General features: G+C 40.1%; 1 protein-coding gene across 1 annotated transcript in view; it reads right to left on the reverse strand.

The window, feature by feature from the left end:
• CSMD1 (CUB and Sushi multiple domains 1) overlaps positions 1 to 23,763 on the reverse strand; it is a gene marked incomplete at both ends in the record, with an annotated part of 1,592,168 nt that overhangs the window by 1,038,837 nt on the left and 529,568 nt on the right. The window lies entirely within an intron of this gene.

Consider the following 23,763-nt stretch of genomic DNA (forward strand, 5'->3'; position numbering starts at 1 on the left):
ACCTAATGCTACCTGAAATCAGCAATATGTTCCATGGAACACAAATATTGGATCCCTTTGCTGTATCCCAATATCAAAAGCACATTTTCATATCAAGCTAATAGAGGCACAAAGGAGCCAGGTGGTTGCTGGGGCCTGGGAGGAAAGTGGGGGGGGGTGTTGGCCAAGGGTACAAAATAAACCAGGCACAGTGGTACGCACCTGTAATCTAAGTTCTTGGGAGGCTGAGGCAGGAGAATCCCAGGTTTGAGGACAGTGTGTGGTAACTTAGTGAGACCTTGTTCGATAATAAAGTTAAATAAGGCCAGGCATGTATCTCAGTGGTAGAACCTCTCTGGGTTCAAGATCCATACACACACACACACACACACACACACACACACACACACACCAATTTTGACAATATAAAAATGTAGTTATAAGCTCAGGAGAATTAATGTAGAACACTGTGATTAGTTAATAGTAGTCTATTAAAAACTTACTGAGAGTTCATCCCAAGTGTTTCATTAGGGATGTAGGGAGGGAGGAAGGAAGGAAAGAAGGAAGGGAGGAAAGGAGAGAGGGAGGAAGAAACAAAGGAAGGAAAGAAAAAAAGCAAGAAGGAGGTGAGGAATATGTTAATTGTATTGTGGTAATACCCATTTCACAATGTAGATCAAAGCATCATATCCCATGCCTTAAATATGTTAAACTTTCTTTATCAACTATGTAACTATGCTTCAATAAAGCTTGGCATGGGGACATATTTTTATGTATTAGAATATAAGATGAAAGGTAAACTGCACCAGGCAAGGGGGACCCCCCAGGAGAGCATCTGATTCTCTCCATCCCACCTGCACCCACCAGAAGCCATCTCACAGATGCCCATCCCCTGTGGGCCCAGATGTCAGGCGTGAAGGAGCCATTTGGCAGGGGGAAGCTCCAGTGCCAGGGAACACTGTGGAGGTGGGGACCCAGGGGAGGCTCTGCTCGGGAGCTCTGAAGAGGAACACTGGAATGCAGGGGGGTGAGAAGTCCTATGCACAAAAATACTTCACGGGCCAGCGTGCAACCGCTAGCACACTGCCTTCTTTTATTTATTTCTGTCAGTTCTGCTGAGAACTGACTGCTAAGGGTGCTTTTTCAGTTACTTGAGTGAGGGGTCCCCTTTACTTTGCACTTCTTTCTATGACATTGATGCCCCCAGATTGAGGGACAGATAGAAACTTCTCAAATGTGTAGGCTATTATTTCTTAATTAATGGACACCTTTCTTTTTGTCAGTGAATATTGCCATTTTTGAAATTCACTATCACATGAGATGTACAGCCCACACCACAAAAATCAAACCTAAGTAAGAAAGTATTTTATGCCATAAAAAATTCTGAAAGCATCGATTCATGGCATTCTTATTATCTTGTTTTCATTGTCAGGATTATTTCTGTGAATTTATATATCCCAACTTCTGGGCTCATATTTTTAATAGATAACAATTGCAGAATGCTGTGACATCAACAAGGTTGTCAGTTATCTTTCCACCTTCTTTGTTTGAAAGCATTAAATAGAAAAGGTAGATGTCAGGGGCTAATGTTCCATGCAGGTGGGTGTACCTCCCCAAGACAGTCTTGGCGTGTTGTGCTCACCTCTCCAGGTGACTAGAATGTAACTCACGGAGCCTTTGCTGGATTTGAGGTGTCTGCTAGGTCCAACCAAGTATAGTGTGTAAAAACAAAACCTGGCAACTCAGGTTTTTAAGCTCATAATACTCCCTCTGGAACAAATAAACCACAAGAAAAAACAAAACAAAAAGAGAAAAGAAAAAAAAAAAACAGATGAAGCAGAAACTACCTCCAAATAGTAAATTATTTTTACGTTTTGAGAATTGTTCTAATGATTTTTTAAAAATAAAGTTATTAAGAAAGAATAAAAGTACTTAGGTTAGGACTATGTATTAGAGTGAAAGAGACCTGAAGCCGCTTAGAGAGCACAGGCAACATTTCCACTGTCTGCAAAACAGCGAGACACTGTAACTGGACGGGACCTCGAGTCCTCTCAGCCGTAACATTTTAAGGCTAAAGTCAAACCACTTTTCCCTTCTGAAAAGTGCATGTTGAACTTTCCCTACCACATGAAATCAAGGATTATCTGTTAATGCGTAGAGGAAAGAAAGTACTAAGCGTGTTTCAGACACTCTGCAGTGCCTGAGTGCTGTGGCACAGTCGCAGGCCTGCCTCTAGTGTCCCAGGGCAACAGTCCCTGGGTGGTCAACAGTTATGTAGGTGTATTTGTGTACATCAGTTGTGTGTGTGTGTGTGTGTGTGTGTGCGCGCGCATTCATACATAAACACACATTTGGATATTAAAAGAATTGGCTCAAGACATTTTCAGGGATAGTTATATCTTACTATTCTCTTTCCAATTGCTCCTATGCTCTTCAGATCAGACTATATTTAATAGTATTCTACTATTATCATTAGGTTGAAGTGATGCTTTATCAGAAACTTGTGAGCATATTACTTATTATAGAGAAAGTTACCAAATTATTCTTCTCTGAAAAGTACAGACTGAGAGCTGAACTCTCTTTCCATATGGGGGCCATAAAGCAGTATCCTGTAAATTATTTATGCATGATATCCTCTAGTATAGAGACTTTTCAGGCCTAAAGCCTAATTTTAGAAGATGAGATTCTCATATAAATATCTAGGTAATTTTATCCTTCTAGGACTGGAGAATCCTTAGAGAGCCTGGTAAAATGTCCCTACAACAGTACTTTAGCAAATGTTGAACTCTGAGTCATTGATTCCCAGATAATTATCAAAAAAACACTTAAAACAAATGCATAAAAATCAAGTTAAAGAAGGCACACCTAGTATCCTGTTATATGACATAATTTTTATTGTCTCCCCCAAAACAAAAAACTCACAAGTGTTTCTGTCTTTTGGGGAAATTATGATGGTTTCAGGGTACTAAACGGTCTCCTAGTTCATAGCCCCATTGCTTTAACATAGTCTGCCTTTCTAATTTGCTCTCATTAAAGATTCACTGAGTTCTTTTTTTAATTTATTTATTTTATTTTAATTTTTTTATTGGTGCATTATATTCATACAACTTATTGGGGTAAAAACTTGTGTGTACAAACATGTACTCATCGCTGATTTAACCCCTACCCAAATCCCACCCCATTCCCTCCCCGCCCCTCCCTTCCTTGCTTGGCTTAGTGATTGACTTCGATATGTTTAAGTACATTGTGAGCTTTAGAGATTTTTCTCTTCCCCCCTCCTTTCTCCTCCTTTAGGTTGTCTTGTTTGCTCCTCTTTTCTCCCTAACTCTCACATATTAGGGAAAGCATCTGATTTCTTATTTTTTGTGACTGACTAATCTCACTTAGCATAATGTCCTCCAGTTCCATCAAGTTCTTGAATGTTTCACCTCACTGGAAATGACCAATCTTCCGGTGCTGTGTGGAATTAGAGGTGGCCAGGCAGGTGCAGTACCCTGCCTTTCAATTACCGTATGCTTATAAACTATCTTGTACCGGTTCACCCCTCTAAACACACCTACTTCTCTATCCCTGTGTTCATGTAGTAACACAACTTGGAATCTCGTTGCCAATGGAGTACCGACTGGAGCTCAGTCTGCCTGAGTAGGGAGGTGGGCAGGCGGCACTAGCAGATACATCAGTCTGGTCCCATAGCTTCTCTTCAGGTTCCCGAAACGTGTGGCCTCCAACCCCTTCCTTGTTGCTACTGTCTCTGCATCCACAAGCTCCTCTGTAGGTAAACCCAGGTATCGGGATGCTCAAGGAAGGCACAGGAGTGTCCGCCCAGCTTCAAGTGCCTCAGGCTTTCTGAGGCCCCTCAGTTAACATCCCAGAAGTACGAACAAAGTCCCATCACACATGTCTCTGGCCCCAGGAAGCTACAGCGCTGTGTTGTACCCAGGGATTCACAGTTAAAGAAAGACACCACATCTGCCTTTGTAAGTCAGCACGCGTTGCCCCAGAGACTGAACCCACAATCTGGGCTTTACTGCCTTTTCTGAGCTGCATTTGACCCTAGGATTTGGGTAGCACAGGCCACCCACAGCAGGCGCCTCTTTCTCATTCTGCATTTTCCAGAGGCTGCTTTAGTTGTATGTGGGAAACTCTGGTTTTCTCCTGTATCTTAGGTAGTATGCATACCCTGCACAGGTGCAATTGCTAAATTTGGAGGTTAATGTCATTTTAAACATTGCCCATAAAAGTATTTTTAGAACTTCTATGTGTCTTCCATAAAGAAAGTCAATGCTGGTAAGCCATCGTGACACCACGGGCCCTCTGTGAATGTATGAGAGTGTGTTCTAAACACCTGTGCCCACCTGCTGCTGGCTTCTGGAGTTGGCAGAGCCCCGAAAGCAAAAGGTCTGCCTGTCGAAGCATTTTTCCATGTCTTCAGGTTCCCTTTGCGTAAGGTCTCCATGGAGATCTCTCCCACTTCCGTTTCCACAAAGGCATCTCACGCACAACAACTGCGTTTCCTGCCCACGGCCCTGTTTGCACTCTCATCTCACAGGCAAGGCATGAAGACCAGGCCTCAGAGCAGCACCAAGACCCTGGCCGCTGCCATCCTGCATGTCTTCAGGGGCTTCAGGGAAGAAGGACTGACCCTCTCTTCCTGGACGAAGGCAGAGACTGATATTTAAGATTCAGCTGCTCTGGGGTCTGTTCCTTCCATGTTCCCATCCACAGCTTAGTGAGCGTCTTCATTCTTTCACCAAGATGATTTTCAGAAGTCTTTATATATGAATTGGCTTGCTGAGCTGTGGGTGACGCTAAGTTGCGCGCCATGTAAGGCACCGAGAACATGAAAGATTCAAGGTAACGAACTTGACGATATTAAAATATGCTCATGAAATGAGCATTCACATTCCTCATGCTGCCAAACCACAATATAGAAATGCCCATAAACGTTTGGCGCTTGTCGAAACAGTAAGCTCGTTGGCTGGAAATGTACACCAGCATCCCCCAGATGGCATCTGATCTTTAAGCAGTTTTGAGAAACTTTGAAAAATATTTACCCAGGGTTAAGGGCAATTCGCACACTCCCTAGGAAAGAGAGCACAATGGCTCTGTGTGAGCGTCTTCAGAGAAAGCAGCATGTGGACCGCACAGATGGAAGTGGCCAGCGACCTCTGTGTGACAAGGACACAGCAGATCGCAAAGCCGCACTCCGGCCCTGTGAACGTTGGAGGCAGCCTGTGTTGCATTTTATAGAGAGGAGAGGATGGCAGTGCACTCTCTGGGAGCCAAACCACCAGCTTACTGGGTAGGAGTGAGGCAGGAAGAGTAGAACCACATTCTGCTCATGTGAAAAACATTAGCCCCATGACGAGTTCTAATATGTGTTCGCAACCAAATCACACAGGGGACTAGAGCTACGATTTGTTAGAAGCCATGATGTCTGCAGGTGACAGGGGCATAAAATATAGGTTGGAACACGTCCTGGTGGAGAAGCTGTGAGGATTTGTTAACCTAGACAAATGTTTCATACAACTGGTCTCTGCCTTCATTGAGAAGTAACCCCCTGACCCTATGTGGGAGGATCTTGGTGAACGAAGCAGCCAAGTGAATGTATTCAACAATAAGGTGCAATTGGAGGACCCCTTTTCTCTTGTTTTAAAAAATATGCTCTTCATATTTATTAGATATCATTTATAGCTTGGATAATCTACCCTGGTACAAATACCATACATTAAGAACTTCTTGTTACTGTATTGTGATTATTCTTGACAATGTTGGAATGCTTATGCAATGCCCTCACGGTTTGATGTGGAATAAATCCTTCTGGGTCGTGAAACTGAATAAAGTAAGCTTAAGTTCTCAAGGCTCAGCTCTTGTCTAGCAATCGGATCTCAATGTTGGGAGCTCATGGCTACTGTAAATACTCCCTACTTTCATTTTGGGCAACTCATGGGCGAAAAGCAGTTCTCACATTTTTAAGTGACTAAACATATATTGAAAGTGTGGAAATATCTTATTGAATTACATGGAGAATTTGAGTTTTAATGTATACAAATGCATGCTTATTAGATCCCGGCTACATTTGTCTGTCCGCATATTGTCTGCATTGTACTTCAGATCCCAGATCAGAGAATTTAGCACAAAAGTGCTTGACCTCCACAATATCCACGATTTAATACCAGTTGTGTTGACCTGGATACAGTCCATCCCTGCTGTTACAGCTGTGTGAGTTTTTTATCCAAACTGAACACAAATCCAGTTACAGAGGACTTGCTGCTTTTTTGGCTTCTGTTTTCTATTGTTTTCTGATTGGTTTTACTTAGTTATTCAATAGAAATCAAGTTATAATAGATGGGAGAGTAGAAGAGGGAAATTCTCTAATGTCCATGGTGTACATTAATAAATTGCATTCAAAATATTTATTGCAGCCAGGCATGGTGGCACTCACCTATAATCCCAGTACTTGGGAGGCTGAGACAGAAGGATTCCAGGTTGGAGGACAGCCTCAGCAAGTAGTAAAAGTCTCAAAAAACTAGTGAGACCCTGCTTCAAAAACAAAAAGAACAGGCCTGAGGTGTAATAACTCATAGGCAGAATTTCCCTGAATTCAATTCCCAGTACCCACAGCATGATTCTTTATAGCAGTTTTCGATCTTTGTCTAATTTCATTGAGTGTTCTATTAAGACATGTCACATTATTTTAAAATGTTATTTTCCTAATGTAATTATACATCATGATGAGGTTCAGAGTGATTAGAAATATACATAGACGGAGTACTTGGCATTTTTCCCTTCTGATTCTACCTCAGTTCCTACCTTTCTTTGTACACATTAGTGAGATTGTTACTGATGCTATTTCACGTGTACATAGCATTATTTGAACTCTTCATCAAGTCTCCGTTTTCCTCTCTGCATTCCCCTTTCTCCTCATTTATCTGAGGTGTGCTTTGTTTTCCTTTTTTTCTAGTTGCTTTGATAATTAGAGTATAAAAATACATGTTAGAAGAGATGGAATTCTCACCCAAATTCAAAGGCACAGGTGGGTCATGTTGTGGGTAATGTTTGGACTAAGGTGGAGGCCATGGCAATGTCTCCCTGTCTCTTGGAACTTTGGCCTCCTGAGTGAATCTTCAAGTCTATCACAATCTCAGTTCATGTCTCAGTTTCTAATGCAAGGTCGCTTTCATTGAGTGATGTTCCAGCCATTTGGAAGGAAGACCAGGGAGCTAAGGCACTGGGCTCCAAGATATGCCTCCTTTCACTGGGAACAGCCCAGATGTTTTCTTTTTAAGTTTTCTAGACTAGGAGGTACCTCCAACTCTTTTTAACCAATTATTCTTCTATCTAAGAGAAGTTATTTTTTCCCCAGGGCAAGAATGATAAGCAATTGGAGAATTCATCCTGATAAACAGAGTCTGTGTTCTAGTTTTAGCTTCTCTCCTAACCAGCTCATTTACCTTTCATTAGATAATTTGGAGATTAGAGCCCATTAGAAACACAATAGAAACTTATGGTTATATGATAAACTCATCCCAGTCCCCTCGAAAATGAAGATAAAGGAACTCTAAAGCTTTTAATCTATCCTATAGCATGAAATTTATATAACATGAATTTTGACTTTGGGGGGGTATTTCTCTAAGACTTTTTTATTTTAAATATATAACTTGAATTTTTAGCAAAATTAAACACAGGAACATATATAGTACCTATGTGACAGGAGGAAATCATAAGACAAAAAAGAGTAAATTATGATTTGATGATAAAATTATAGGCAAAGTTTGCATCCAAATAGAACCCTGAGAAGCCCGTTCCTCGAGTCATTCCTGAGCAAGATGTGGAGTCTGGGCCCTTTGTTAGTGGCCACGCTTGGCTGGGATCACTTCACATCACGATTCAATCTCACTGTCTTATGTTATTAGAAATCTCCTTGCTTCTCCTGAAGATGTAACTCACAGCTGATGCCAGGTGGGGTCTGATGCCATCCTGCTGGTCTCAATTTGAGCAACTTTCAGTGAGATCTTTAATTACTTTAGAAGACATGCTACCCTCTGTTTTAAAGAAAAACATTTATACAGAGAATGCTGCTTTCCCCAGAAAACAAGTTGAATATTTTGATCCTAACAACCAAATGAAGGGCTCATTTATCAATTAATTGTCTTAGTGATGTTGGTGTAGACCAGCGAGCTTTAAAAGCATCTCCGGTAACATGAGAAGCTATTTTTGTGAATGTTAGTCCGAAGTCATAAAAGAATAGATGATAAAATAGAATACACACAAATGAAATGAAGGGCACTCTACACAAAGTTAACTCTGCGACACTGATGTTACTGTAAGTTTTCTATAAACTGACACAACAGAAAAAAAGTTTCAGATGCTCCGAAACTCCTCAGGCAAAATCAACCAGTGGTGCAACAAAAGGAAATACTTGACTAATTGTCTATAAAAAGCATTGAAGAAATGGGATCTTTGTGGTTTGTTTTGACAGATTCTTCCTAAATATGACTACTTTCTGAAGCACTGCGTTGGGTAAATTTTATATAAACAAGGAATACGCACTTGGATGGGCACCAGAGGAGAAAGAGCTCAAGACTGAGACTTGAAGATGCTGAGGGTGAGTCAGATATACTAGATGGATGTAAGAAGAGGGCACTGGAGTTGCCCCACAGGAAGAGTTACAGTCTACCAAATCCCACACTCCACTTAAAACACATGGTGTGACCAATCTATACTCAGAGTGAAGATGTTCCAAAGTCCTCCATTACCAGTGGGTCACTTATGCGATCCCCGTCCCCTGTGCCTCGTGGATTCTATGCTTTAGGTCTGGAGATTACTCACACTCACTACACTATTTCTGATTCTGTTTTATTAAAGGGGCACTGGGTTCAAACACATCTCAAGTCAACATCAAGAAAGAGAAACTTAAGTTTCTTAAAACTTAAAGGTTTTAAAAAAAATCATAAAATGAGGTTGTTTAAACACACAACAAAGGTACCAAATTCCTATCTGCGGAAATTTCGAAAGCTTCACCGAATACGGAAGTGTGTATGTGTCGGTGCGCATGTTTGTCTCTGTTGCATAAACATCTACTTGAGCAAAAGCGGAATCTCAGAAATGTCTTGACATTTGTTTGAAAGAAGACTTGTAATTTTAGCACATAGACTGCTCTCTGGGTTAATTGACACAACTTTTGATGAACTAGCAAGCTCTGGTCTACAAGTCTGTCCTCTGGGCCATTACAAATTGTCCCTGTGATGTCATACCTACTGTCCTTCAACCAGAGGGTGCCACAGAGTGCTCCAGGTTGCATCAGATGCAGAGATTATCAGATGGTGACGCCGCAAGAATCCAGTTGATCCTATAGGTCAAAAATATCACTTACCTGCCGAAGTATCAAAATATAAAATGCTAGTATTTTGCATAAATTGATAAATGAACTGAAGTTCAAAGATAAGTCAAACTAATTTTGGATCCAAATGAGGAACTTGCAGATGGACCATTTGGGAGCAACTTCTGTACTAACCCCGCTCCCCTCAAAAGCCATTTGAAAACTTTCATTGTGATAATTATACAGAGGGATTGTTTGTCCACTAGTTGTCTTTGTAAAGTTGACCGTAGGTCAGTGAGTACAAAAGCATTTTCTGAAGCATATAATGCTATTTCTTTAAACCTAGGTCAGAAGCCCGAGAGTGCCATAGAAAACACCACAGGAAAACGCAGGTGTCACTCTTTTCCTTAAAGCATCCATTTGTGATAAGCACAGAAAACCTCGTAATCTCAACTTTTATGACAAGAGAAAGTCAGAAATTCACTATTCAGAAATGGTGATTTATCTTGGGTCACCTAGTGAGAAAATGAGCGCTAGAATCCATCCCTTCCCCAATCAGGGGCTCCCCCAGGCTATGCCCAAGTACTCCTGACACATGGCACAAAAGCCCCTCAACACTTAGCAATCAAATACTCTCAGGGAACTATCATCTCTTCTTCAAGCCTCACAATTGCACAGCCCTATAATATTTAGAATTCTGAAATGTGGCCTATTTTTCGTACCTCTAAATAAAGTATTTACAAGATAATGTACTGTACCTTTCTCAAATACCCAAACTCATCATTGCTATGTTAAGCCACTCGCTTCTCTAACTTGCTTACTATTAGACTACCAAGAGCCTTGCGTTTTACTATTGTACTTGGGTTACTTTTTTAACTATGTGATGTTACCTTTAAGAGAAAAGCAGGGAACCAAACTGTGCACATTACAGAAAAGGTTGAGCCATGACCTTTATAATGCCAAACTTTAACAAAACAAATGTATGCTGTGGTCTTAAGGGATCCAGAGTAATAGCTTTGGTCCCTGCGCTCTGGAATCTTGCCTTTTCCTTTGCTCAGAGGCTTACATTTAGCTCATATCAAATATGAGTGTCTGAATGCTGAACCATGAGGCATGAGTAACCATTTGGACCTGAGCTTGATGTATCCCAATTTTCGTCCTTAAATTCAAATATTAGCGCTACATCCTTTGGGCCACAAACCTCTCTCCTTCCTGCTGCATAATTTCAGGACTCTGTTCATGGTTAGGAGCTGTACGAAATATGAATCTCTGCGTGGAGAGCCTGGAAGCCTCACTCAAGAGGATGGCTGCCGCAGTGGGTGTGCCATCAGCCCAGGTCAGGCACACAGCTGACTGTCCACTCACCCTGTCTCCACGCCCACAGTGGGCTACACAGAAATCTGAGATTGCTGCTTCAGAGAGCACTCAGCCCAGCCTGGTGGGCAGAAACGGGCATGCATCTTCACCCCATTTATATTCAGCTAGTTTTTCTGCACCTGCAAGGTGAAAACCCAGTCATAGGCACTGGCCCAGGGAGTTAAGAGGTGAAGTTAAAACCAAGTTTCCAGGATTTCAGAGCCTCACGAAATCTACAAAACAGTTAACATAATTAACTGTTGCTGTCAGGACAAGTTGAACTTTTTGTGTTTTTCTCCGCAAAGTGAAGGCTATCTGCTTTCCCTGAAACTTCTCTCGCTGTGCCACGATTCCATTTTCTGGTCTCCAAATCCAGAGGTGGGTCACTGAATTCTAGAAGTTTGTTCCTATATACAAACTTGCAGCATCCAGTTACCTTAGTGGGGGCTTTATTGTTTGCAGATTATGAGACCCATCTATGTATGGTTGCCTGTCCATATTGGCGTGGAGTAAGAGGACCTTGCTTCTGGAAGAATGCCCATTCTAAGTCATCATTTCAAGTTCCTTCTTTGAGTAGTTTGCAATTTCCTCTCTGGTTAAAGGGAACTCAAGTTTTGCTTGGCTACTGCCACTAAAGAACAGATGATGTTCAGAAAGAGTAATAGAATTTCTGGGTCCCACTTCCATGCCTTCCAAGCATTCCATTTTCATCCTGCTATTTCCTGGGAGGGCTATCCCCTTCCCAGGAGGGAATTATTGTTTCAGTTTTTTCTCCCATGCAAGGAATTACTAAGTGCAAAGTTTGCATTTTCCCTTCCTCTTCCACTCAGGACATCTAGTCATCATTATATTATGCCAGTCAGTCTGTCTAATGTGCTAGGAAGAGCTATTAAAAACTTTAAAACACAGAGCTTCGAAGATGTCTTTCCCAATTCACAGATTGAAATAAAGAATAGGAAATATTCTCCAAACATAGTCTTAATGACTCAAGTTTCAAGAAACATAAAATTTGCCACCTGAGAGAGACTGTGGAAATGCCCATGTCATTCCTTTATATCACATATGATAAAGTTTGTGAAAAATTATATCACTTGCCCAGAGTGATACAGAGAGAAAGGTATTTAATGTCACACGTTTTTCTATAAAAGCCACTATAACAATGTACACACTTCAGATATTACATTAAAGAATAAAAAATAAGACACGTCAGCCCTGTGATTTAGGAGTCATTTTGGTAAGAAGAGTGGGAAGCTCCCTTCTTTTAATGCAGCCCTCGCTGTTGCCACCAATTTTTAAATTGGTTCAAAGGAACAAGACTGCACCTGTTTCTCTTGGCTGTCAGCTCTTGTTACCCTAGAAGATGGTTCAAAAATTAGGCAAAATATTTATCATTATATTTTTTACATTTCATTTTAACTTTCATTGGTACATTGCAGTCAAATATCTTAATGGGTACAAGATGGTAGAGGCATGCGTGCACACACCACTCCAATTCCCTAGTTCCCACCCTATTCCTCCCCACTCTCTCCTCATATTGGGCTTAATGACTGGCTTTGATATGTTTGTGAATGTACATCATTATATTTGAAGAGTTTTCAGAGTATAATATGGTGAATGCAATTATGTATTTGGATACATTAAAGAGACATTAACAATACTTCTTGAGGATGGCATTTCCCGAGTCATAACATTTGAGGTTACAGAAACATACAAGAATAGGTTTTGTCAAATTTACTTAACTTTGTATGAACCAGTATCACATGAATTTGCATAATTTTCTTTAGGTGAAATTGGCCATATTCATAAATAAATAAATATTTATTTATTTTCTGCACTGCTGAGGATTGAACCCAGGGTCCTGTGCATGCTAGGCAAGAGCTGTATCACTTAGCTTCTGCTTCAGCCCTACATGTAAACCATAATATAAAAGTTCACCTTTCCTAGGAAACCCAGTTGATAATAAATAAAACCCAAAGTAAAATGCCCTGAAACATGTGAACAGATCAACTAAAAAGTGAATGTGTGCTGCCTGAGTGAAACCCACTGACACCAAAGCCTTTTAAAGCTAAAATGGTATTAAGATTCCCCCTGCCCCTTTATTAAGAACCAGATCATGAAATAGACATTACATGTTGGCTTTGCTCTCTATCTTGGAAGGAAAGAATGAAGGAGAGCCTGGGTTTAAAGAAGCTGAAGAACAATGTTTGAAATTCATGAGGCGTAGGATGTCCTGAGTGGGGCTGACAAAGCCCCTGAGATCTGCGGGCCTTGGTGGCAGCCGACTCCGGCCTGACTTTAATCGCTCAGCTTTGATTTCTATCAAGATTCAAAATTGGGCATCTGAGAAATATCTGCTTAAGGAAGCAGAGTTCCCACCTGGGGTCCCTGAGATGTCCTGTGTGCCTGTGTGCCTCCAGCCAGCCCATCTGATTTACTTATTTGCTGGCTTCTAACTGGCTTCATCATTAAAACCAGTGTTTGTCTCCTCGGTGACCCACACTTAACCATGGCTCATCTGGTTCACAGCCACTATGTCAGGGAAAAGATCACGTTCAGCATGCTGATTTACATGACTTTCATTTGTGGTGTATTAGGGGCCATGTCAGCCCAGGATGCTGAGACATGTTCCTGGCTATTTCCTTGCACCTGCCAGGGCTCTTCCCCTCTCTGGCAGTGTCTACACCTATGTGTATGTTGTCCATGATATGAGTAGTAACACTGGCTAACACACCTGTAAACTTCCCAGAAAGTGACAATTTAAAAATATTTGAACGTAAAAATGACAACACTTTCCCAGACACCAATTCCACAAACACATTATCAAAGTTATATCCTGAAGCCACTGAAGTTCCCACCTTCGCTATTATCTTTCAGAGCAAGGTGTTTTTACATGATGAAGCAGTCAAATATTGGATATTAAGATAATAGGACACTTCTACAGTTTAATCTTCTTTTGGGGGTATGATTGGAAATTCTATTCTAATATTCACAAAGCTGCCCATTTCATATCTATTAAAATATACAGTTTCTCAACAGAAGAACTGAAATGGTATTCATTGGGAGAAACCAAACATCTGCTTCAACTCAAATTATAATATGTGGTTTGGAATGTCAAAGAGGAAATCAGAGCCATGAATTTTAATCACTGACTACTGTAGAGAAAATCTGGTAGGTTCATTAGCACTAAACATAGATGCCAGGCTGTACACATCCCCACTTACCAGCTCTTCTTGAACATGTGAGTATTTCATCCACACCAAATCAAAGATTGTATTTAGCAATTTATTTGGAATCATTTTATATTATACTTTCATATTTTTAGAATACTTGGTAACATTCTTGATATAAGTAAGTAGAGAATTTGAATTCTTGTTATACATTTTAATTATAAAAAGGACAATGAGGTATCTAATATAATTGATGCATCAGTCCAGATGTGTTGGCTCTCACTGATGCCAGGTCAATGGAAATAGATATGTGTAAAAGTATGTTTATGCCATTACTTCTAGAATGAAGAAACAACCATCTCACTAAAACTCATAGTAAGACTCAATAACAAACTACTCTCTATACCTATAAACACATCCTTCCACACAAATAAGGCATTCCTGATGGTCTTAACCAAAAGTAAATTCAGAGTATGTTTTGCATGTGCTTGCATAATGGAAAGCATAAAATAACTGCCATGTATTTTAATTAACCATACAGTGAAAAGGAGGGAGCATTTAGTAATTTAGTAGAAGAGGTTCTCAACAGAAATAACAAAAGAAACCACAAACACAGCCTAATGAGATATGCAACACTTTAAAAGATGTGCAATGGAAGTATTCTGCTTAGAAGTCACCTAAGAAAGAACAGTCAACTCTACAAGCTCCTCGTATTACAGGAATTTTTTAGCAAGCCAGTTTCAGGATGGAGGTCCAGCAATGCACCTGTCTTGGCAGCAGTCCCCAGCCCGAGAGCTGCGGTGTATTGTGACATATGCTGCAGGTGAGGAGCTGCATTTAAGGTCCAGGAAGGAGGAGGCTCTGGGAGGGAAATCAGGGACCTCCATGTCTAGAAAACATGGCCACTGCTGCACCTGAAGACTCCCATCACCACTTTTACTTTCAGCACTTGATTTTCTTTATCCTGGATGCTTCTGTGTTATCTCCTCGAGTATCTTAAAGTCCTTTTCAGTATATTTTTGTATGGATGGAGGTGTTACATGTTTTATTGTATTCATTTTGGATGTGTTGAGAATTCAGTTTAGAAGCTAACTGGGCAGAAGCTTCTGGCCTGTGTCTGGCATGGTAAGGGACCTACCCTACCCTCTGTCTTTGGTACAGCACTTCCCACTTATTGTAGGAGCTTGACAGGTACAGCCCCCTCTCCTATTTTGCCACTGAGGCCACTTACTTATTGCTGAACTATCTCTGGTCTTTTCCTTAAAATTTAAAGGTTGCAATTATAATTACTCAAACTTTTAAAATATTTATGAAAATTCTAATTTTATTTTAATCTATAAATTATAAGAATAGTAGCAAAGATTTTTTAGTTCTTTCTTGTTTTTAAATTTTATTTTTATTCGTGCATTGTAGTCACACATGTTAATAGAGTACAAGATGGCAGAGGCAGACATACACACATTGTTCACTTAGCCCTTACCCAACTCCCATCCCATTCCCTCCCCCTTCGTCCGTCTCCTAATGTGCATGGTGTACACTCACAAACATACCAAAGTCAATCACTAAGCCAAACATGAGTAACTACGATTTTTGAAGCTCAGAAAGTATGAATTTCAACTGCACCACATTCTTACATATGTAGCAGAAAATACAAAAGAAAGGATAATACTTTGGTTCAAATGTTGAACTGGTCATTAACTGCTCACGTCTAAGCAGCGTAAATTGACATGTGATCTGGTGCACATATGATTACTTGTGAATACATCTCCTTTAAATATACCAACTGAAACATCTCCGCACAGTGTTAGAGTCCTGGAGGCTAAACATTTGCATCACAGATCTGAGCTGGCACTTTAGCCTTCAAACGTCCCCCCAATATCATACCAGTTGTCTAAGTCACTCACAGGAAGAACTGGTCCTATAGTATTTCAGAAAATGATTAAATTATTGCAATTATCAAGTACTGATTCCAACCTTAGACCATTAAGTGCTTCCCCTTTCCGCAATGGGGAACCAGTTTACCAAGGGCCACTCTCCAGTGTCATTCCTATGTCCTCTAGAAATGTAGAATTAGAAAGAATATCTTGTAAGCCACTTTGTCTGTACAATATTAGTCTCCTAAGATTACAATAATTAGCCCTCTCAAATATCTATAAAACACATTGAGTTGAATATAAGTATAAAGTTTTCGTCATTGTAAGACATACAGAACTTTGCACAGGGTCGGTATTCTTTGTAGATTGGAGAGGTATCCAGGCCAAATATTTGGATCTGTGCATTTATGCTAAGTGAGATTAGTCAGTCACAAAAAATAAGAAATCAGATGGTTTCCCTAATATGTGAAAGCTAGGGAGAAATGGGTCAGAGGAGGAACTCTAGATGAAAAAGGAAATCCTATAGAGGAGCAAACAAGGCAACCTAAATGAGGGGATAGGAGGGGGAAGAGGAAAATCTCTAAAGCACACAATGTACTTAAACATACCAAAGTCAACCACTTAGCCAAGCAAGGCAAGGAGGGATGGGACAGAATGGGGTGGGAACTGGGTAGGGGCTAAATCAGTGATGTGTACATGTTTGTACACACAAGTTTTTTACCCCAATATGATGTATGAATATAATGCACCAATAAAATTTTAAAAAATGAAAAGGGGATGGTAAAGAGAGATGCCAAAATAGTTTACAAAATAAAAAGGTGGCATGCATATAACTTAAATCCTTATTTTAATATAAAATTAGTGGTGAATATAAAAAAGTTCAACATTATTAGCACTCAGAGAGATGCAAATCAAAACTACACTGAGATTCCATCTAACCCTAATTAGAATGGCAATCATCAAAAAACCAAAAAAAAAAAAAAACAATAAATGCTGGTGAAGGTATGTAGAAATGGGAACTCATACATTGTTGGGAGAATTGAAAATTAATGCAGCCGCTATAAAGATCCATGTGAAGATTTCTCAGAAAACTTGGAATGGATCCACCATATGACACAGTTACACCATTCCTGGGTATCTTTCCAAAGGGACTGAAATCAGCCGGGCATGGTGGTGCACACTTGTAATCCCAGCATTCGGGAGGCTGAGACCTGGAGGATCGTGGTTCGCGGACCGCCTCAGCTACTTAGTGAGGTCCTCTGCAACTCAGTGAGACTCAGTTTCAAAATAAAGAATAAAAAATAGGGCAGGGGGTGTAGTTTGGAGGTAAAATGCCCCTGGGTTTCGTCCCCATACCCGCAAAAAAAAGGGGGATTTAAATCAGAATGTTATAGTAATATATGACACTCATGTTAATAGCAGCATAATTCACAACAGCCAAATTATGGATTCAACCTAGATGTCCATCAGCAGATGAAGAGATTACAAAATTATGGGATGTACACATGGTGGAAATCTACTCAGCAATAAAGAACAAAATTATATCATTTGTAGGAAAATAGAGGGACCTGGAGAACACTATGTTAAGTGAGAAGATGAACCAGTCACAGGAAGTGCAGGGTCATGTGTTTTCTCTCATATGTGGAAGAGAGGGAGTAACCAGGATACAAGAGGGACTTTGGATAAAGGAGAAGCAGCCCCAGTGGAGCTCGGAGGAGGGTGGCGGGAGAATTCATGAAGCAAACATGTTATTATAAGGTAAAATTAGTAGCAAATATGAAAAGTATCCAACATCATTTGCAGTCAGGGAGATGCGAATCAAAACTCTTATCAATGCCACTCTCAATGTATAAGGAATTATATATTATAAGGAATGTTATATATAAGGAAGAGGGAGACAGTGGGAAGCCCACCAAGTGCTATGTGCAGAAATGTCTCTATCACACTGAATGGTGTAGAATCTGAGATGACAATGAACCAATAAAATAAATTAAAAATAAAGATTCTATAAGTGAGATTAGTCAGTCACAAGAAATAAGAAATTGAATGCTTTCCCTAATATGCAAAAGCTAGGGAGAAATGGGTAACAGGGGAGACTCTAGATGAAAAAGGAGGTCCTATAGAGGAGCAAATAAGCAACCTAACTGAGGGGGGGATGGGAGGGGGCAAGGGGAACTCTAAACCATAGGATGTACTTAAACAGACATATCAAAGTCAGTCACTAAGCCAAGCATGAGAAAGAGGGATGGGAGGGAATGGGATGGGGATCGGGAAAGGGCTAATTGGATGATGTGTACATGTATGTCTCCACCATATTTTATCCCATTAAGTTGTATGACTACAATGCACCAATAAAAAAATTTAAAATCTCCATTAGAAATAAAATATCTATTTAAGGATGAATAGCCCATTGCTAAGCAATGTGCAAACACAACTGGAGTTTCAATAGCATCCTCTGCTGTTTTCTGCTGAACACACTCTTGTATGGCCATGGATTATTGGTCACATACATATCTCATGTATACAATCAGTAAATTTTGTTTGTCCTCAAAATTTCTATACGTGTGTCATGATGAAGATCTTACAGAATTCAGGAATGGAGGTTTCCCGGGGAGTTATGAAGTACTTTTAAGCACTGAGTGAGAGTCACCTCACTGTCCATCTCGTTCAAGTTCTTTTTGAATTAAGGACAGGGAAGAGCCATACCAGATCTGCCTGGCACCATCTGGTCACTGCCTAAATTCGTAAAGCCTCTGAGCTAAGAATGACTTCACATTTTTAAGTGGATGAAAAGAAAAAGGAGAGGGCAAAAAAGTGTGAAAAGAGAATGGATTCAGATTTCAGTTGCACAGAGGCTATTTGGAGTACAGCCGCATGCAGGCCTTCCTGTGAGACCCACAGCTATTTCTGCAGTAATCACAACTTACGCAGATGCAGCGGGAACCTGAGATATTCATTCTGGCCCTTTAAAGAAAAAGTTTGCTGAAAAGAATAGACTAATAGGTCATAAATGCACCATGAGATAATTTATGAATTCCTTGTCCTGCTGACTTGTTTTCTTTTACACAAACTTTCTGGTTATAGGAAGTCAGATATTTGTACCATAATCATTAAAACATCTCTGAAGCTAAGTACAGATGACTTCAAAAAGCAATTAGGTTGCAACGCAGCTCTGTGAGCCAAGGTGAGCGTAAACAAGTTATAAATCAGGCAAGAGTTAAATGCTCTAAGGATTTTTAAGCTTGGTTATTCCAATGATCACAATAAACACAAAATGCAAGACTGTTAAAAATTTTTAAACCAAATTATTATGCATGGAGCACAACTCTCCCATGATCCTTAAAGCAATGATGTACACACACACACACACACACACACACACACACACACACACTCATATGGAGAGAGAGAGAGAAATTAATAGAAAAATGATAGAGTGTTTAGTAAGTAAACATGGACTATTGATAAATACTGGAATACTAGGTATAAATAAGGGTTCCAGCCACATGGTTGCTAATATGCTTCTTCAGCAATTCACCAAAGTCCTAGCTAAGGCCAGTGTTATACCATCTGTAAAAGGAGGGAGGTCCCTCCTCAGAGATACCTTAGTCTTTATTTAAGGGAGATTAATTCAATATATAAATGCCATGTGCAGTTGGCTCTGCCATGTCTTTCTATACAATGATGCTATGCTATTACTCTGCAGGGTCCATATAGGTGCGTGTTCCACTAGGTGCACTGTATCTATCAGCACTAGACTTTGCAGTACGGGATAAAATAAGGTTTAACACATCATCATACTAACTAAAGTGTTTTTGTCATCTTGTGTTTTCTAGTAGTTTAATGTTAAGCCATCCTTTAGAGATAAAATTGAATACCCCATCTTTCATGAGTTCCCAGTGAAACTGGTAGAGAAAGATGGCTCTGGGCCCTGAAGGAACAGAGATCTGGAATCCTGTGTCATGTAGGCGTGCGGTCTTGGGAGCTTCTGTGGTATGAAGGACCGTGGAATTGAGTCCAGAGTCGGCGGGCCTGCCTTTGAGGAGCGCTCTTCTGTCCACATGGGGAAGGACTCCCTGCTGTGGCCTGCAGGCATGGTGGCACTGGTTGCTTCCAGCACCTTGACCTCTCTCTTAGATTCATGCAACAGCTTTGTGGATACTTAGGGCAGAGGAAACAGTGTCCAATCGTGAGCTGCCCAACATCTAAATCATAGTTCAAACCTCAGCGCTCAGCAGAAGAGGCCCATGTGAAGCCTTCCAGGAGGTGAGCAGGTTGAATGGGCAGACCCCACTGCCCTCCTTATTCTGAGGTTTCGGGTGGCTCACCTGCTAGCACCCACGGTGAATGTCCCCTAGTGTCGTAGAACTTGGGGTAACAGGCCGGTGACTTACCCTCCATGTACACCTGCTTGCCAATTGGCATTTGTGGGAGTGGGGAGGATCTGAGAGAATAAACTGTGAAAGCCATCTAACAAACACCTGCCATTTTCCCCCAGTGCTTCTGGTGGGTTTCTCCTGTGATGCTAATTGCACATTGCACCAAAGTTCTGCCTCTGACCTCTTTGCAATAATTTCAAGTTGTTTCCAAATGTGTCCAGGTTCATGGGAAGTGAAAATTGGTCTTTCTTTTTTTGACCTGTTATTCAGTTTATATCCACTGGCCTTTCTACTGCAATGCTAAATTACTACATAGCTCTTCCACAAAAAAAAAATATTTTAAAATCAAATAATTGTAATTTATTAGATTGTAAAAGACTCTCTGTCACATATGTTTTTAAATTACACTTAGTTTCTGCTCCAACTTAGTTCTTAGTAACATATTAACTTGCAAATCAGCGACCAAGCTTATGAACATTTTTTTAATTTTCAATATTGTTTAAGCCATGCAGGACTTCTCAAATTCGAATTAGATTTCTCAGGGTATGTGCCTATTTTTAAATAATCCAATATCTTTCATTGAACTTACATAGTTCTCAGTTGACAGTGGATGTTTGATTAACATTTGCTGAATATCTTTCTCGTACAAATACCACACTTCAAATTAATACCACATAGAGAAGCAAAATCTAGAATTTTAGTACTTGACAGATATCATTTTTGCTCTCTTTTTACCAACTGTGGAGATGCTGAAATAGTGACTACATCTCTGAGCTCCAACTTTATTATTTGTAGAGTTGACAAAATTAGTATTACTTTATGCAGCTAAAAGGTTTAAATTAGACAACAGCCAGTCAGTGTAGTATCTAAATTACCCAAAAAGTAGGTAGAAAAAGACAAAATATAGACAAAATATAAAATAAAAATTATTACAAGTTCAGAAATAACACAAGGTTAAAAGTTTTTATTTTACATAATAAAAATGATATATCCCATCAACTGAAACATATAATTAATTTAATATATTTTTGTGCTACATTTATTATGTGCCAGGCAGTTTCCAAGCACCCTAAAAATCTTCACCTATTCTATATCCATCACAGCTGGATAAGAATGATACGATTAGGGTTTCTGCTTAGAGGTGAGAAAAGCTGAGAAGTAGAAAGCATAGCAACTTGACCAGGTCATAGAAACCACCCAAGGAATGGAGCTCAAGATCGGAACTTGGACGGCTGATTCTGCACTCCTAACTCTAGGCTTTGCCGCCTTGTTCAGGTTTGTTCTTTCTGAGAGAAGTTTCCAGTAAAAGAAAAAGAAAGAGTGAACCAATAGCCAGAGAAACCGTACAGAAGGATCCTATGAAGAAAGACTTGGATAATGTAATTAATTTTAATACTGAGAACTAAATTAAAATCCCAAGAAGTACTCTATAAAAAGGAGTTATGACAGAAGATAATTCAACGTAAATGAGTACAGAGAGGAAAAGTCTCCTAAGTCTCTATTTTTTAGAGGATATTGGGGGATTTAATAAATCGTTCCAATGGGGCCAGGCAGGTGAAGGCTGAATCGTAGGGCTTCGAGTGGCAATCAGGAACAAAAGGAAGAAGTTATGGCTGGATCATTTCCTTGAGGAAAGGAAGCGTGTAGCTGATGAGGACTTGACGGGGGGAACAGCTGCTCATCGAGACAGAGCAGCCAAGCCCTGGGTCAGGGTGGACTCTACGGCCCAGCAGTTTCACCGAATGCACAGACAGGCCAGTGCCCCTACCTACCAGTGTCCATTTGGATCGAGGTCCACTCAGAACTCCTGCAGAGCCTCAAGTTCATGAACAGGCATGGCACGGGACAAGGACAGTGTTTATAAAGGACCCCTGCAGCCACATGTGGTGGCACACTCTGTAATCCCAGGACTGGGGAGGCTGAGACAGGAGAATCGCAGGTTCAAGGACAGCTTCAGCAAGTACTAAGCCGCTCATCCTCCTAGTGAGACCCTGATTCAAAATAAAAATTAAAAAACAAGGGGGCTGAGGTTCTAGCCTGGAAGGAGAATGCCTCTGGATTCAACTCTCAGGACCACACACATAATTTTTTTTAAATAAAGTAAGTTTGTTATCAAAGTGTTATTTTTTTTTTCAAAAAAGCTCTTCTATTCCTTTGCCTTTTAATTTACAAAATAGAACAGGATCTTGAATTTATTGTGGGACGTAGATGATATGACTGGAAAGTTTTGCCCAAAGTAGGTACTCGAAGATCATGTCTCTTGTCTTGCTGTGCTCATCACCGCATCAAAAAGAAATTAAAGAACAAATAGCAAACTGGAAGAAAAAGCAGAAGAACTGATAAGGTTTGCAGGAGGAGAACCACTTTTGTTACATAGTTGTATAATCAAATTTCGGTATACTGAGTAAAGTCGAATATTGTTGATTAAATCTTAAAAGGAAAAAAGAATTGTTTTATAATCTGATTTTGCAACGTGGGATGTTTCTCCCCAGTTGGCACCAGGGCCAACTAAATCCATGGCTCCTCTGAGTTACCAACATATTTTTTAAATGCTTATAAATGCAAGGAATATTTGAAAGTACGAGGAAGAATGAGTTCATATAATTTAACCCAAACATCTAAAAATTATATCTCACATCTCAGCAGCAACCTTTGAAGAGATTTACAGTTTTAAATGCTTATTTTTTTTCTTTTGCAGAAAGGAGAACTTTTAACTTTCTCTTGTAGAACAACTGCTCCTGAGGGCTGTACGCTAGGTCTCTTCCTTAGACTCCTATGGAACAAGGAACAGAGCTGGAGCTTCAAACAAGAACGCAGGCACAGGCAGACCCTGCCTGGGCAGAAAGGACGCACAATTATACAGAACACAAGAAGAGGGACACTAAGACTCTCTTAGTAATATTTAAAGCCCTAAAATTATCAGAAATCTTAGCCAGCTCCCCCAGAAAAACAAAACAAATGACAACAAATGTTGCATTTTCATTTCCAATTAACTAATATGCAGTCAAACTTTACTCTATATAGAACATACTTGGGTTTTTCATGTTTTTTTTTCCCAAAAAGCATTATGATGTCAGCAGTGCCATTTCCTACCTTGCTTTATTTGCTTTTGTAATTACAAAAGAATCAGGACAGCAATGTGATATGACAAATGTCTCTAAAACACCACCCCAATATGGCATCGGAATGAATACCTCCAACTCAAACACCTAAGGGGTTTGAAGTGCTTAAGTATCCTGAAAACGTATCTGCGCTAACCAAACTTGCACGGTCAGTTGTTAAGTCTGTTCTGTTTCACTCCTGAGAATACTTCCCATTTTATTTATTTATTTGTTTGTTTGTTTGTTTATTTACTTATTTATTGGTGGTACTGAGGTTCCTGGAAACCCTTCTACCTCCGGGCTACACTCCCAGACCTATTTTATATTTTTATTCGGAAACAGGGTCTCTTAAACCAGCGCGGCTGGCTTCAAGCCTGCATGATCCTCATGTCTCCACCTCCCAAGCACAGGGATTACAAGCGTGCGCCACCACGCCCGGCTAACACTTCCCATTTTAATCAGTGGTGATACGAAACACCCAGAGAAAGCTCAAATAATTTAATGGATCTTAAAAGAAAAAAATTGAACGAATATGCCTAATATTCATACTTTATTTTTAGCAATGTCCTCAAAATAAATAACCTG

The sequence above is a fragment of the Muscardinus avellanarius genome, assembly GCF_963383645.1.
Source record: "Muscardinus avellanarius genome assembly, chromosome: 14".
Lineage (NCBI taxonomy): Eukaryota > Metazoa > Chordata > Mammalia > Rodentia > Gliridae > Muscardinus > Muscardinus avellanarius.